Raw genomic sequence first — 16,237 nt, 5'->3', positions numbered from 1 at the left:
CCCCATAACCCAACCATGACAGCTATGGCAGGTGGGACTGCATTTCTAGAAACGCAGTACAGCCACACCCTCTGCATGTGACTGTGCAGTGCCCTCCCTCTGTGAGTGAGACATATTTTCCCACCACACTGACATTGGGCTTGATCACATGACTGGCTTTGGCCAATGGGATGTTAGCAGGTGCAAACAAAGGATTTAAAGGGGCCTGCATGACTGAGTTTGGCTCTGGCACTCCATTATTTTGTTAAGAGAAGAACATGCCCTAGTCAGTTGCTTCCCCTTTATCTTGGGCCACAGAATTAACAAACGTGGAGGAGAGTAAACCAACCCTCATTTTGGCACCCACAAAGCCCAACCAATCCACCACCCGAGGCAGAATCGCCCAGCCTGTTCAAGCCTTTTGCCCATTTTGTTATTCAGTCATCATTCTTACTGATTTGTGGGAGTTCTTTATATATTCTGAATATGAGTCATTTGAGACTGTATGTAATGCAAATATCTTCTCCCAGTCTTGGCTTGACTTTGTACTCTCTCAGTGGGGCCTTTTGATGCAGGAAATTTCTTAATCTTAATGAACTCTAATTTGTCAATGTTTTCTCTCATGGGTAGTGCTTTTGGGGGTCTAATTCAGCTTCTTATTCAAGCCAAAGGATATGCCTTCTCATTGAAATTCACAAAAATACATTCAACTTTTAGTTTTGTTTTATTAGCAAAATTTCAAAACCTTTAGGAGCATTTGTTAATTTTTGCCTGAAAAATGAGAGAGAGAGACATTTTTCTGTTATTAATTATTTTCTATAATGAAAGACAATATGAGTCTGCAAGTCATACTGATGTTGCCATCCTAAAAGATTTTCAAGGGCAATTTGGGCCACACACAGCTTTTGCTTTTTCCACTGCCTTCAGAACCTAACCCCCATATAAGGTGTAATTCCACTGTGAGAGCAAACTGGGGCTCCCCAAATAGCCCGCGTGCTCTCCTACATTTCCCAACAGTCCCTGCATTTTGATTAGGTCACATGACTCGTTTCGACCAATGAACTGTGAGCAGAAGTGATGCCTTCCGTTTCCAGACTGAAGCAGTTAAGAATTGGTGTTTCTCTTACGCCAACAACCTGAGGAACCATGTGTCCCACTTCGTGCAGCTGCAAGATGGAAGAGGGCTGCCCTGGCCACCTCAGACTGCCCGCGAGTGAGAGATCGGCCCTTGTTGTGTGAGCCACTGAGATTTCAGGCCCTGCCTGTTGTAGCAGCTGACGGTGGTGAATCTAACTCACACCAGGGAGAATCAGAACTCCCGTTAATAGAAACCACCAGACTCTGCAAGCTGAATTCCTGTCCTGGCAGTTTCTGTGTCCTCAACTCAGAGCTGAGGTTACCTTTGGCAAAGTTCTGCATCACTGATTTCTTAGGTCAGATTTTCCTAGACACAGAGCCTGAGACAAGGATTCAGGTGCACATGGTTTATTAAGGGGCACCGCCAGGAGAACCACTGAGGGAGTGGGGGAGCAGGACAGGGAAGGGAAGAAGCCACGCAAGGATGGATGCCAGGTGAAGTCCTGAGCTCAGCCTGACCAGCAGGCAGTCCTGGGGCATCAATTTGACCCCAGCAAAGGAGCCTGGGCTTCTGGATTCCCTCTCCATCTGCTAGGGCTGCTGTAACAAAGTATAGAGACTGGGCAGCTTACATTACAGACATGTCTTTTCTCACAGTTCCGGCGGCCGGGAAGTCCAAGCTGGAGGTGCCAGCAGGGTGGATGTCTAGTCGGGGCTCCTCCCTTGAGTTGTAGACGGCCACCTCCTCACTCTGCTCACACGGCCTTTCCTTGGTGCGTGAGCGGAGAGAGAGACAGCAGGCTTTCCACGTCTCTTCCTCTTCTTATAAGGACACTAACTCTATCTGACCAGAGCCCACCTTTAATATCTCATTTAACCTTAATTACCTCGTAAAGACCCCATCTCCAAATACAGCCACATTGGGGGTTAGGGCTCTAGTATATGAATGGGGGGGCCACAAACATTCGGTCCATAACAGACTCCTAACCCCACCAGCAACTGGCCGCCCAGGGTGGGGGAGTGAGATAAACCCCCCGGCACTTCTGGCCCTCTGTATGAGCAAGGGCCCCAGTGCCCACGGGCACCCTCTGATGGTCACGGGTGTGAGCAGGAGCAGGTAAGCTTGAGGAAGCGGGGCGTGGGCACTAAGAGCTGGGGTCTACGTCTGGGTGGCAACACCACCTCCTGCTACTCAGGTGCTGTATCAGTGAGAAAGAGCTTATAAACCTGTTTTAACAGGGACAGTAAATTTTAATTGCATATCTGCAGATTTCTGTCTCCACTCCACTGCAACTGTCTTCTGCTAGAATTGCAAATTTCCACGGAGTTAGTCTCCGATCTCCTCTCACAGCCTGGCAGTTTGACCAAAGAGTTCCCACATTTTTCACAAAATCCATAATGGTGACCATAGGGCCTTGATTTCCCCCTCATTCAGACAGTCCCAAAGTACCACCAAGTCCTGGCTGAGCTCCCTGTCAGATTGCTCTGAGAGCGAGCAAAGAAATGAGACACGTCCACCCAAAGCCCAGTCAAGCGTTGGTCTTAAAAGCATTTGTGTTGAGAGCCAGCCAGCTTCTGTGCAATGCAAAAGAACCATTTTCTGCTTCTGTCTCTTGACCAACCCCGTGAAGAGGCAGTGACTCCGGCCCCGGGCTCCCCGGAACTCAGCGGCTGGCACAGGAGCGGCGAGACGCCCGTCTCGGGCTGGCGGTCTCTGACGGTGGACAGGCTGTTGTGCAGGAGGGCACGCGACGCTCATCATCCCCAGAGCAGCCGGGCCAGGTGTGGTGCCAGGCGTCGCAGGTGCTGCTGAGCTGGAAGATCGATGGTTTTCTTCCAGCTGAAGTTCTGTTTGGCACAGAAATTGTTCAGACCTTTACAGTTATCGACAGACTTGTCATTTCCAAAGTGGGGTCAGAAAATGGAAATTCTTCTTGGATGGTGCCAGTGGGCACACAACGGGTGTGCACCTGCTCTTTGTGCTCAGCAAGTCTGCGGTTCCTTCCAGCTGCACGCTGAAGGGAGATGGGGGGCTGCCCGCTCCTCTGCAACCTGCTGCAAAATATTAAAAGAACCATTAGCAATTCTGGGTTGATGGCAAATGCAATTCTTTGGTTTTCTTACCCGGCTTCAAATCACGAATCAACTGCATCATTTCCAGGACACGTAGCTCTACTGGGGGTCCTATCCCACCTGCTCTACAAGACGTCAAGACAAATTCTTGTGTTGGAGCAATGCCAACTCTTCGTAAGGTTTCCGCCTTTCTAAATTGTGCTTTCTTCACACACACGCTCACACACGTAACCAAGCTCAAGTTGGAAAGACTTGACATACTCAATCTACATTGAGTGTATCTTAATTTGAATTCCCCCAGAAGCCAACACTGATACAGGGATTTGAAGATAAGTCAACTATTTAGGAAGTAGCCCCGGGAAGCATCAGTAGAGATCAGGGATGTCAGACAGAGAAGAGGAGGCAGCCAGTAAAGGATACATTGGCAAGAGAGTTACTAGAGCTTAACCGCTCTAGGGGAGTCTGGAGCCAGCACAGAACATGCCCCGAGAGTCGTCCCACCCGAGGGCTGGGGAGCTGGGGTTCTGGTCACCGACTCCTGTCAGTCATTAGCAGAAGGCTGTCCAGGGAACTTTGATCCCCCAGCACTTCTGGCTGCCCCAGTGGAGGCAAAACAGACTCTGGCCGCAAGAGAAAGCCCCGGGCAAAGACAGGCAGGTCCTGGCAGCCGGAACTGGGGCCAGTGTTCACCAGAGTGTCAGGGGAGAAGGGAAATGTGCGACCTCGAGCTTCTGGGGTGAGAATCTTGCCACACAAGCAGCACTAAACTTTTGTGACTCATCAATCGAACGATGAATGAAAAACCAAAAGGTACCTTGGACCAGGCAGGGTTAACTTACAGGGAAAACAATCTCCTCTTTTTAAACTCTGGTACAAAATGCGTAGCATAAGATTTGCCATCTTAACCATTTTTAAGTGTCCAGTTCAGTGGCATTAAGTACACTCACACTGTTGTGCAGCCGTCACACCATCCCTCTCCAGAACTCTTTTCATCTTGCAAAACTGAAACTCTGTTCCCTCTAACTCCCCATCCTCTCCCCCAGCCCCTGACACCCACCATCCGACTTTCTGTCTCGATGAATCTGATTCCTCTAGGGACCTCATGTAAGTGGAATCACACAGTATTTGTCCTTTTGTGACTGGCTGATTTCACTGAGCATAATGTCCTCGAGGTTCATCCATGTTGTAGCAGGTGTCAAGGCTTCATTTCTTTTGCGGGCTGTATAATAGTCCATTGTATGTGTATACCACATTTGTTTATCTATTCCTCCACTGATGGACACTTGGGTTGCTTCCACCTCTTAGCAATTGTGAATAACCCCGCCAAAAACATCTACTACACATTTTGCCAGAGGAAAGGACCCCAGCTGCTGGGTTCTGAAGTCCAGCACTGCACAGGACCCGAGGCCACGCTTCCCACAGACTGTTCCCCACCAGCGACCGAGCAGGGCAGGGACACTGAGGCAGGCGAGGTCCTGGGAGACTCAGGACTCCTCTGGCACAAGCGAATGAGCTCAGTGGCCTGGGCACATCTCTCAGAGCTGCCCTGCCGTCTAAGCTGCCTCCATCCCTCCTCTTTCCCTGTCCTTCCCTCTTGTTTCCTTCCCTCTCTCCTTCCCACTCTTCCCTTGGTACATCGCCCACGGCTCTCCCAGCCTCCCTAGCTCCATCCCTGTTTCCCCACACCAGCATCGCTTCTAGCAAATCTCTCACATGGCTAATCTCATCTTGACCTCTGCGTCTTGGAGGCCCCAGACTCACAAGGGAAACCATTGGACAAGCACTCCATTGACTTCCCATCCTTCTGTCATCTTAAGAACACCGGGGTTACAGGGTTTATCTGTTACAGCAGCCATTGTTACCTCAATTAATACAGGAAGAAATCAGGAGGCCACTTCCCAAAATTCTAAGTTCAAAACCCCAACTCCATGGTGGCGATTCAGAGATCAGGAAGCTGCCACTGTAGCTGCCAAAGCTTCTCTTGAAATTCACAAAGCCAGGAGCTGGGCACTGAAATTCTGCCAGGAAATAAAAGTGAAAAACCAAGGTCTCACCAACCGTCCTCACCAGTACCAACAGCTGCAGCAGCAAAACTCACACCCCCTTTCAAGTCTAGAGTGCCTCCAGCTGGCTGGACCTAATCCATCTCCAGCATTCTAGCTGCAAGGGAGTCTGGGAAATGCCGTGCTTCGCTGTTCAGCCTCTGCATTGCAAGATACGCCAGAAGGAGGTTGGGATGGACGCTGTTTGCAAGTCCACCCACATCGACCACCAAGTGGAGACTCTAAGACACTTTCTGTTCTTTGCCGTTTTTCAACTTGCACTGATTTTCATAAAAAAAAAGCAGATGGCCCCTAATCGTAATGACAAATGTCTTGGTTTGAGTCCTTCCAAGAGCAGCTCTGGAGATAAGTATTTCAGTGCATGTAGTTTATTAAGGGAGGCCTCCCAGGAAGCAGAGGGGAGGAGCGGGGAAACAAGACACAGAAGGGCAGCCAACAAGAGGAGTGATGATGTGCACTGTATTAGTTAGCTACTGCTGCGTAACAGGTCACCCCAGAACTTAGCAACTTAAAAGAACATGATTTATTATCTACCAGTTTCTGAGGGTCACAAATCCAGGAACGTCTTAGGTTAGGAGACGGGGACCACTGGGGGCCGCCTTCAAGTCTGTCTGCCACACACACGTTCCCACTCTTAGCAAAGAGATCCAAATCCCACCAGGGCCCTCTGAGAGCCCATGGAGCAGACGCCTCGTAACTGTCCCACTGAGGAGTGAGGAAGAGGTTATCCATCCACTGAACCCCATCCCACGCTGTTTGAGGGCCACTCTGGAGGCATTTATATTATGGCACTTCTGGCTTGCCCACTGTCTTAGTCCACTCAGGCTGCCATAATGAATTACCTAGACAGGGTGGCTGAAACCCAGGCATTTATTTCTCACCATTCTGGAGGCTGCAAGAACGGGTGCCAGCGGGGTCGGGTTCTGGGGACGCCCCCTTCCGAGGTGCCAATGGCTGCCTTCTCGCCCTGTCCTCACACGGACTCACACAGTCAGAGAGCTGAAGGCAGCCGTTGGGGTAAAGGGGAGCGAGCTCTCCGGGGTCCCATTTACAAGGGCACTGATCCCACTCAGGAGGGCTCCACCCCGGGGACCTCGTCACCTCCCAGAGGCCTCTGCCAAATGTCCTCACACTAGGGGTTAGCACTTCAACATATGAATTTGGGGGGACACACACATTCGGTCCACGACACCCACACGGGCTGAGGACAATGCCCTCAGTGTAGTGGGTGAAGAGTGGTCTCCCAAAAGATATGTCCATATCCTGACCCCCAGAACCTATGAATGGCACCTTATTTGGAAAAAGAGTCTTTTCAGACGTAGCAAAGTGTCCTGAGATGAGATCATCCTGGATTTAGGGTGGGCCCTGAATCCGGTGACCAGTGACCTCATAAGAAGAGGAGATAACACAGAGACACACGCAGAGAAGAGGCCGTGTGGCCACAGAGGCAGAGACGGGAGAGACACAGCTGCAGGCTAAGGAACGCCTGGGATTGTTGGAACCACCAGGAGCCGGGAGAGAGGCCTGGGACGGACTCTCCCTCAGAGCCTCCAGAAGGAGCCAGCGCTACCCGCACCTTGGTTTCGGACTTCCGGCCTCCAGAACTTCTAAATTTCTGGTTCTGCAGCCCCGCTGGTGGCCCATTGTTACGGCGGTCCAGGAAACCAGCACAGGCAGAGCTGAGGGCAGCCGCGGGCACAGAGGGGGCTGCTTACAGGTGACTTCGGGGGCAGCCCGAGGTGGGGGGACCAGCAGCACCTGCTGCAGCACTTCTTTTCTTTTCTGCTGTCTCCAGAAAATTGTTGTAAACGCAACAAAGACATCACGAAGGCGACAGCACCCCATGTCCCCCGGGAGCTGCCATTGGCTGTATTTCCGGCTCTCTGGCACCACCTTCCACCTCTCTAGTAGCACCCTGCTCTCCCTTTTGGGGGAATTCCCCGCTGAGAGTAGTCTTAGCACAAGGGCTGTTCCAACACCAGCCTCCCTCCCGTGGCAGACGTGGGATCCCTGCTCGCCAACCCGAGGCTCATGGCTCCCACTCCTGGGTGAGTGGCCCAGGGTCGCTGGGAACGTGGAAGGACAGAGGCAGGGGTGGCATGTGGCCAGAGCTGTCTGCCGCGTGACCTTGGTTGGGAATCTTCTTGTTGGCCCCCGAGGAGGAGGGCTCATCTAACACAGACACGCTGAGGACAAACTCCCTACGAACATCCCACCCAGCCTGAAAGGGCACAGGCGTCCGGTGACAACACGGGTGACCAGGAGAAGGGATGCGCTGAGCCCTGCTGGGAACAGCCCCCTCCCCACAGCACCCAGTATTAGCTGCGTAGAAAGAGGGGGAGCTCTGAGCAGGGCTGTGCCCCCAACCTGGGGACACCCACGGGGCCTGGCTCCTGTCTTGGGGGCCACTGTCTCCAGATGACTGGGAGATTTGGGGGCAACTCAAGATGCCGATACTGACACGACTTCTCAGCCCCCTCTCAGTGTGGACTCTAAATTCCCGGGGCTGGGGCTCCTGCTATGGGACGCAATTGTCTTCGCTTGGCTTCCCCCAGAGGTGGACGCTGACCCAAGGACTCATGGGCAAGTCGTTTATTTGGGAAGTGACTCCAGGAGACACTGGGGGGGTGGGGCTGTGAGACAGAAGAGGGAGGGCGCCCAAACAGGAGCACCGAGGAGCAGGCTACCCCCCTGGGCATCGGGGGCTCAGCCCCCCTGGGGAGCGCTGGGGGACTGAGTCACCCCGCCGGAGGGCAGAGGGATCTAGGGTCCTGACCATCGGTCATTGGTTGAGGGCAGCTGATGGGGGCGGAGGTGGGAGGCACCGCTGGTTCCCAGGCACTTCCAGCCTGCTGTGCAGTCTTGGGCAACTTTGGAGAAGGCCCTGGGGCATGAAGATGCCAACACTGGCCGCTGGAGTGTCTACCAACGGATGTGGCCACGCCCCGTCAGCATCAGCAATTCCTAACCCTGGGGCACCCACGAGACCCCAGAGCTCCCTCGGTTTCTCCCCTTCTCCAAGCCCTTTCTACAGCTTCCGGCTGATTCTGCGCACCTCTGATATTATTTCCAGAAAACCCATCCTGTACGTGGAAGACGCACAGAATCCATTTCTGCTGCATGCAAACAAAACCCTGACTGCTTTACCCTCCCATCCCACATTTGGAGGGAAATAATCTGTAAATAACATAATTGAGCATTTTAAAAATATTTTTCCCCAAAGACAATTTTCAAAGTAAGGTAAGGAATTTAAAGAAAGAAAATACTTCTGTCCAGGTTTCAGGGGCACCCCACATACCCGGGCTAGTGGTCCCTGTTTAAGTGCTACCGCCCTGGTCCAGCCCCACCATCTCCTCCTGGTCTAGCGCCGCCTCCTCCTCTCTGGTCTCTGGGCTCCCACCCTGGCTGCCCCCTCCCCATCACTCACGTGCACAATCTGTTCCTCCCACAGCAGCCAGAGGGCGTCTGAGAGCACTTAAGTCAGATCATGTCCCTCCTCTGCTCAGAACCCGCCATGGCTCCCACCTCATTCAGAGCAAAAGCCAAAGTCTTCTCTGCGGCCCACAAGGCCCTGCTCCCTCTGCCTCGTCACCTCCCTGCCCTCTCCTCCTCCCGCTGTTCCCCTCCTTCACTCTGGTGCAGCCACACTGGCCTCCTCACTGTTCCACAAACAGGCCAGGCCTGGCCCAGCCTCAGGGCCTTTGCACTTGCTGTTCCCTCTTCCTGGATGCTCTTTGCCAGATATCCATGGGGCTTGCTTCCTCACTTCCTTCAGTTCTTTACTCTAATGTTAGTGAGGCTATCCCAAGCCACCGGATCTAAAATTGCACACAACCTTGTTGCAAAATGTAGATTTTATTATCATTCAGGAATGATGAGGCCGACAGATCAGGAGACGACTGCCATTGAAAAGATAGTTTGTTATTCACAGATCCCAAGAGGAGGGGGCATGCCATGCCACACAGGGCCACAGGGGGCAGCACCGAGGTCGGTCAGGCGAAAGGGGTGGGGGGACAATGTGGGCAGGAGCCTTATTGTGGATTCCGCAGAAAGGAACAGGTGACATAGTGTGAGCAGGCTGAGGACTGGCTAGTCTGAACAATTTCAGGGCATAGGAATGGCCCCTAGTTGACTGGTACCTGGCCCAGGGGTGGCTAGGGCAGGTGAATTGTGACCCTGAGTGGGGGCCTGATGAAAGAGGTGGTTGGGGTGTGGAGTCTGGACTGGGGTCCTTTACTACTCTAGGAATTGGCTGACCCCGAGAGGGGCAGTCTTTCCAGGCTCAGCCAGGTCCCGGATGTGAAGGCATCAGAAACACAGTAAATACGAACCCCCAGCCCGCCCCTCTTTACTGCATTGCTTATCTCCATACCACTTAACAATCCCTGGCATACCGTCTAGTTCGCTTCTTTGTTCACTGTCTGACTCCCCGACTAGGATGGCGCCCGGGAAGGCAGGAACCTTTGTCGGGTTCAGTCCCTGCCCTAACGCCGCACCTACTACAATGAATCGAGTGAGCGGACTGACCCGAAGACTCCACGAGTTATGGAGTGATGACTCGCCGTTGGTCGTTAGTGGCAGCTCAGAGCCTGCAGAGTCTTAGTGGCCTCTCTGATCTGACCCTCACACACCGTGTTTCCTTCCATCCTCAGCAGAGCAGGAAATCTGCCTGGCATTCAGAACCCACTCCTGGGGGAGACTGTACCCTGGGACCATCTACTTCTCGGACTTGAACCGTTCACGGGAGTGGGCATCTCTGGGCACCTCGTCCTGAGCCACTGAAAGGGGATGCTCCTCCCCCGAGGTGACTCTCAGTCACATGTTTCCTTCACCCCCTCCCATGTCCTAAACATAGCCCGGATGCTGGGAGCTGTGGAGGCTGCATGGAGCTATTTTTAAACTTAGCATCTGGGAGTTGTGACCAGGCTGGGCTTAGTTGAAGCAAAAGGATGTCGGTGGGGAGGTCTCGCCTCAGAGAGAATTTTGAGCATCTCTACGACGTGCACGTTCCAATTTCTGACTTAATAGATGGGTGAATTGACAGTTATTGGGGAAGAAGCAGAGGAATGAGTGAAATGCAAGAATTCATTCATTCACTCATTCATTCATTCAGTGCCAGGCCCTGTTCTGGGTGCTGAAGATACAGGAGGGAACAAGACAGGCAAACATCTGTGCCCTGGAAACGAACGGGACGAGCTTAGAATATCTACTTGTGTCAGAAAGCAAGGAAGGGGCTTTTAAAGACTAAAGAGTTTTGCCAAAAGAACACATGAACTAGATTGAAGGGGTTCCCACAGGTCAAAATTGGGGTAACATTCTACTCTGTTAGTCAAAAGCCCGTGTCATAAGAACCTTGCTTACAGATGTGCAATTTCTTACAGCTCCAGTCAGGGCCATTAAATAAACAGACTGTCTGGAGGTTTCACATAATAAGAATAAATAGCCAAATGCTGAGGATTTTTGAAAAGCAATAAGGTGCCTTATTTCCCCTGGGAGAGTCACCTTCAACCATGGATTGATCAAAACCTGGAGCACGGTGCCCCTCAGCAGCAGCAAGTGTGATGTCTGACAGACTCGTCCTACTCTGGGGTAGTGAGAGCCGACCATTTCTGGGTCCTCTCTAGGTCCCAGGCACTGTTCTCTGTGCTTCGGGTGCAGTATCTCACTTGGTCCTAGCCACAGCCCAGCAAGGCAGGTACTGAGTACAAGCATTTCACAGAAGAGGCGATTGAGCATCCGGACCCTTTAAAGCAGATTTCAGGAGAGAAGGAAAAGGAGGGAAGAGGAAGTATTTTAGTAGTAGTCATTTCCCTTTTCAGTATGTGAATAGTCTATCAATTAGAATTCAATTCTGCTGCATAGTCAGAAAACTCAAATAACAGTGGCTTACACAAAAGAGAAGTATATTTTTCTCTGATGTAAGTGTACAGTGGTAGGCAGTTCACAGCTGGTAGGGCAGCTCCACAGTTATCAGGGACTGGAGGGCCTTCTAACTTTCTGCTGTCTCATCTTTGGCTTCCATCCTCAAGGTTGTCTCATGGCCACAAAATGGATGCTACAGCTCCAGCCATCATATCCATGTTCTGAGCAATATTAAGAGGAAAAGAGCTAGGGCACATCTCCCAACCGAGTCATCACCATTAAAGCGTTTACTAGAAGGTCCACTCAATAATTTCCATTTGTGTTTCACTGGGCCACTGCTATCTGCGTTGAAGGTTAAGAAATGTAGTCACCCCAAAAAAATACAGGACAGGGGGTTTCTGCTAGAACAAAGAATAGAGGATGGATACTGAGGATGTAACAAGCAAGCAGTCTCTGCACAATAAGCAGGCTGCATCTTCCTTCTGGTTTTTATTTCTTGCACAGGAATTCTATCCCATGCCCCCTTGCCCTCACCCCTTAGTGCACACCAGCCTGCCTTCCAACTGCCAGAACTGGGGGCTTTCATTTGCTGCTGAATCCCGCTTTGTCGCACACAGGCCATGGAATTCCCGCCCAGGGGAGCAGCCCTCCACCAGTAACTGACAGGAGTTGGTGGATAAATACCCCAGCTCTCTCGCACTTCAGTGGGGACGGCTCTGGGACGTGCGCCCTCTCCTGTCTCCCAGAGGTCCCCAGCAGGATTAAGCTTCAGTTGCTCCAGCAGGAAATTACTTGAAACACACCTTCCTTGTCTTCCTTCCCTTCCCCTCCCCCACAGCGGAGTTTAGGGGAGAGGAGTCACCTCCCAAATAGACTGCTTGACCTCAAATCCTCGTCTCAGAATCTGCTTTGGGAGGAACTCAAACTGAAGAAGAAAAAAAGAGAGACGTAAAAAGAAAAACGTCCACAATCCCGTCACACTAATATTGCAGCTTTTTTTCCAGACAAACTTTCTTTTAGGTCGCTGCGTTTAGTCTGCTGCATTGTTCGTGTTCTTTGCTTGTTTTTGTGGTGGTGGTGAAGATGTGGCTCTTGTGGTTAAATCACTGCAGAGAAGGACAAGCTCTAGAACCCAACGGCCTATGTTTTTAACCTTTTGATTTTGAAATAATTAGAGATGCACAGAAAGGTACAGCGAGGTCCCACACATCCTGCACTGGCCTCTCCAAAAGTCAACATCTTGCTTAACTATAACACAGTAACAAAACCAGGAACTGACAGGGGTACAATTTGCAGAGCTTATTCAGATTTCATCAGTTACATATGGCTTCGTGAATATGTGTATGTATGTCCGTGTGTTTGTCGTGCGTGTGTGTGTGTGTGTGCGCGCGCAGCTCCATGCCATTTCATCATGCATAGCTTTGTGTAACCACCACCACAACTAAGAAACTTGACTGTACCATCACTACAGGACTCTCTCTTGCTACTCTCCAGCCACTAATCCATTCTCCGTCTCTGTAATTATGTTATTTCATGAATGTTACATAAATGGAGTCATGTCATATGTATCCTTCTGAGATTGACTCTTTTCACTCTGCATAATTTCCTTGGACTTCTTCCAAGCTGTTGTATGCACCAATAGTTCATTCTTTTTTGTTGCTGAGTAGTAGTCCACTGGTATGGATGTACCACAATTTGTTTGTCCATTCACCCACTGAAGGACATCTGGGTAGTTTCCAGCCTTTGATTATTACACATAAAGCTGCTGTGAACATTCATGTAGTTTCTGCATGAAGATAAGTTTCCATTTCTCTTAGATATATGCCCAAGAGTGTAATTGCTGGGCCGTATGGTAAATCCATTTTTACTTTTAAAAGGAACTTCCAAACTATCTTCCAGAGTGGTCTTATCATTTTATGTTCCCACCAGCAATGTGTGACAGATCCCATCTCTCCACAGCCTCTCACCACCCACCCACATTTGACTCCTCGTTCTGCAACTTACCGTTGTAGATCCTGGGCAAGTCACTTGGCCTCGCTGAGCCTGGCTTTCTTCATACATAAAATGTGTATAATAATAATACCCACCTCAAGGTCTTATGTTCTGGAAATGGATGGTGGTGACAGTTGCACAACATTGTAAATGTATTTAATGCCACTGAATTGTACACTTAAAAATGGTTAAGATGGTAAATTTTATGTGAGGTATCTTTTTCCACAATAAAAAAAATTAATTCACTGTACATTGAGTATTCCATAAAATGAGTTGTTTCTGCAGAAGGACCCAGAAAAGAAGATGGGTGGGAATATTTATTTTTCTAGCAAGGAATCCCATGTGCTAGAAAATAAAATGCAGAGGCATTGGTTAAGGGCAGAGATCCTGGAGCCAAACTCTCTGGGCTCAGATTCCAGCTACCCTCCCTCTTAGATGGTTGAGCTTGGGCAAGTCACTGTGCCTCTCGGAGACTCTGTCCCCAGTCTACAAAATGGGCATAATAATCACAGTGTCTCTCTTCTAGGGTGGTTGTGAGAATTAAATTACCTGTTGGTTTATGGGTAAAATGCTCAGAGTAGTACCAGGCACACAGCAAGGACTATACGATTAGTTATTAAAACTTAAAATGAGGGCCGGCCCAGTGGCGTAGTAGTTAAGTTCACATTCTCTGCTTCAGCGGCCCGGGGTTCACCAGTTCAGATCCCGGGCACAGACCTACTCACTGCTCATCAAGCCATGCTGAGGCGGCATCCCATATAGAAGAGCTAGAGGGCCTACAACTAGGATACACAACTGTGTACTGGGGTTTTGGGGAGAAAAAAAGAAAAAGAGGAAGATTGGAAACAGATGTTAGCTCAGGGCCAATCTTCCTCAAAAAAAAAAAAAACACCTTAAGATGAGAGATCCTTTATAGAAAATCGATAAAAACACGGAACCAAAACTTAGGAAACCTGTGTTCAGCTCTGACTCTGCCAACATCCAGCCATGTGACCATTAGGATCTTCCCAATTTAGAGACCACTCTACCGTCTGAACCAGGCCTTGTATTTATATCGCTCATCACAATGTGGATACGACGGAAGCTTTAAGACATCAAGTGTTGGGAGCCAGATCAAAAGGTTTCCTTGGTTTTGGATCCTCCGTCAAAGACAGCCCTGGACAACGCTCAGATAGCACCCCTGCGTAGCCATCGCTGCTGTTTACCAAATTTCCAAGTATGTGGAAGGCTGGCACTTCTGGGCCCCCTTGGGGCTGGGGCCATGTGACCTGTTCTGACCAATGAGGTGGGAGGGGGGTATGTGTGTCCCTTCTAGGTGGAAGCATTTACACGCCAACCTGAGACCCTCGGACTCCTCTTCCTGCCACGTTTGTCCCGCTTTTGAGCTTCCACAGCAGAACTGCGTTGTTGCAACAGAGACCATGTGGCCTGCAAGCCAAAAAGATTTGCTATCTGGCCTTTTACAGAAAACACCTGCCAATCCCATTCAAACCACCAGGACTTGGGAGTTGTTGCTGCAGCACAATCTAGAACATTCTGATTGCTGGACTCTTCAAAGCCTGTTCTCACCTTGGAAGGTTCGGGTCACCTAAAATTGCTGGCATGGTGGATGATAGAGACCACAGGTTTGTTTCCACTCTTCCCATCAAGAAGTGACCGTCGGAATGTGGCACACGTAACATCCTGGAATTTCTAAGCTGGGACAGCTTCCACTTTCTCTCGGAAGCCAGCCCACGCTGTGAGGACACTCAGGCCGGACTGCCGGGTGAGGAGAGACCGTGTGGAGAGAGGCCGTCTGGGGTGTCCCAGCCCTGCCCCCAAATGCAGCCACACGGGGCCCTCAGCCTACACCACGTGGAGCTGGAGCACCGCCAGGCTGAGCCTAGGAACCACAGAATCATGAGAAATAATATCAGTACTGCTCTAAGCCACTAACTTTGAGGATAACTTGTTACTCAGCAGTGGATAACTGAAACAGGTAGTGTGGGTAAAAAATAAACCTTTATTGTTTTAAAGCCCCTAAAATTTAGCCTATCCAGACTGACCTGCCCTCGCTGTGTTCACTCTCTGCTCAAAGCTGGGGCTCAAATATCTGAGCAGGACACCACCCTTAACCACACGTGGTTTCCTTGGTCTTGGGGGAGATACACGGTTCCCCCGCTATGTACAGTCAAGAGAGGGGCATATCTACATGTCCGCTTCGAAAGGGGAGAGTGTTCTGATCCCTCTGTTACCCTGGGGATATCCAAACGCATTCTTGCGCCGTGTTCAAGGGACTGAGAGGCAAGTCTCTTTCTGTCTTCTCTCTAATAGAAATAATCAGCAGTCTGGCGCTCACGCATGTGTTCTCCTGCATTCCCAGACTCCCTTGCAGTGGGGATGGGTCATGTAACTCGTTCCAGCCAGTGACCTATCACTACTGGGCGGAGGCTGTTAAGAGCTGGTGTGCCCCTCTGTCCTCTTCCGGGCCCGAGGCGGCTCTGGAGGCCACATGAGGGAGGGTGCAGTGCAAATCGGAGGAAGGCTGGATCTCGGAGTCACTGCTGGAGGCGAGCCAGCTTTACAGGAATGAGAAACTCGTGCTGGCCGAAGCGGCCAAGGTTTCCAGTTTGTTTTGTTATGGCCTCTGAACAGAGCCTTATGCTGACTAGCGAGCACAATTTCTGGACAAAGGAAGAATTCTCAGGGAAATTTTTCAGACATTACATGTCATTTTCCCCAGTTACAATTTGCATAATTTATTCTCTGAGAAGAACTCACAGAACTTAGTGAAGAACTATCTGAGATCAGTAGGCAGCAGTTTGCTGATGCCATTTGTTTTCATGAGAGAGGAAATATCATTTATGACACAGTGAATGTCAAGGGGTCTCTTTAAGGGGATATAGCCAAGAGCCTCCAATAGGACTGATGCGTGTAAGTCACTTTGCCAATCTGGGCCTCAGTTTCCCCCTCATTTGCAAGACTGGATGAAAAAGTCTCTGCCATCCATTCTCTTGTCAAAAAAATTTCCTTGATTTCAATTTCAGTGTGGATAATTTGGGGAAGGGGAGCAGAGAGGAAATTTGGAAATAATTCCCTCCATATAGCAACACCTCAAGACCACAAAAAGGTTATAGTGAGAATGGGAGCAAGGATTCTAAAACTTCTCCACTCCTGGGGAACCTGCCGTCCTAAATTTAAACTTGGCAGAG

General features: G+C 50.4%; 1 long non-coding RNA gene across 1 annotated transcript; it reads right to left on the bottom strand.

Moving 5' to 3' along the window:
* Window positions 1-1,448: 1,448 nt before the first annotated feature.
* On the bottom strand, window positions 1,449-11,524 carry LOC131394304 (uncharacterized). Its single transcript, XR_009216105.1, has 3 exons — window positions 11,083-11,524; window positions 10,695-10,935; window positions 1,449-3,111 (listed from the first exon to the last, which is right to left on the bottom strand). It is a non-coding gene; the product is annotated as an uncharacterized LOC131394304 (long non-coding RNA).
* Between the last annotated feature and the right edge of the window lie 4,713 nt (window positions 11,525-16,237).

The sequence above is a fragment of the Diceros bicornis genome, chromosome 30, assembly GCF_020826845.1.
Source record: "Diceros bicornis minor isolate mBicDic1 chromosome 30, mDicBic1.mat.cur, whole genome shotgun sequence".
Taxonomy (NCBI): Eukaryota; Metazoa; Chordata; class Mammalia; order Perissodactyla; family Rhinocerotidae; genus Diceros; species Diceros bicornis.
This window is presented reverse-complemented; position numbering and strand designations above follow the sequence as displayed.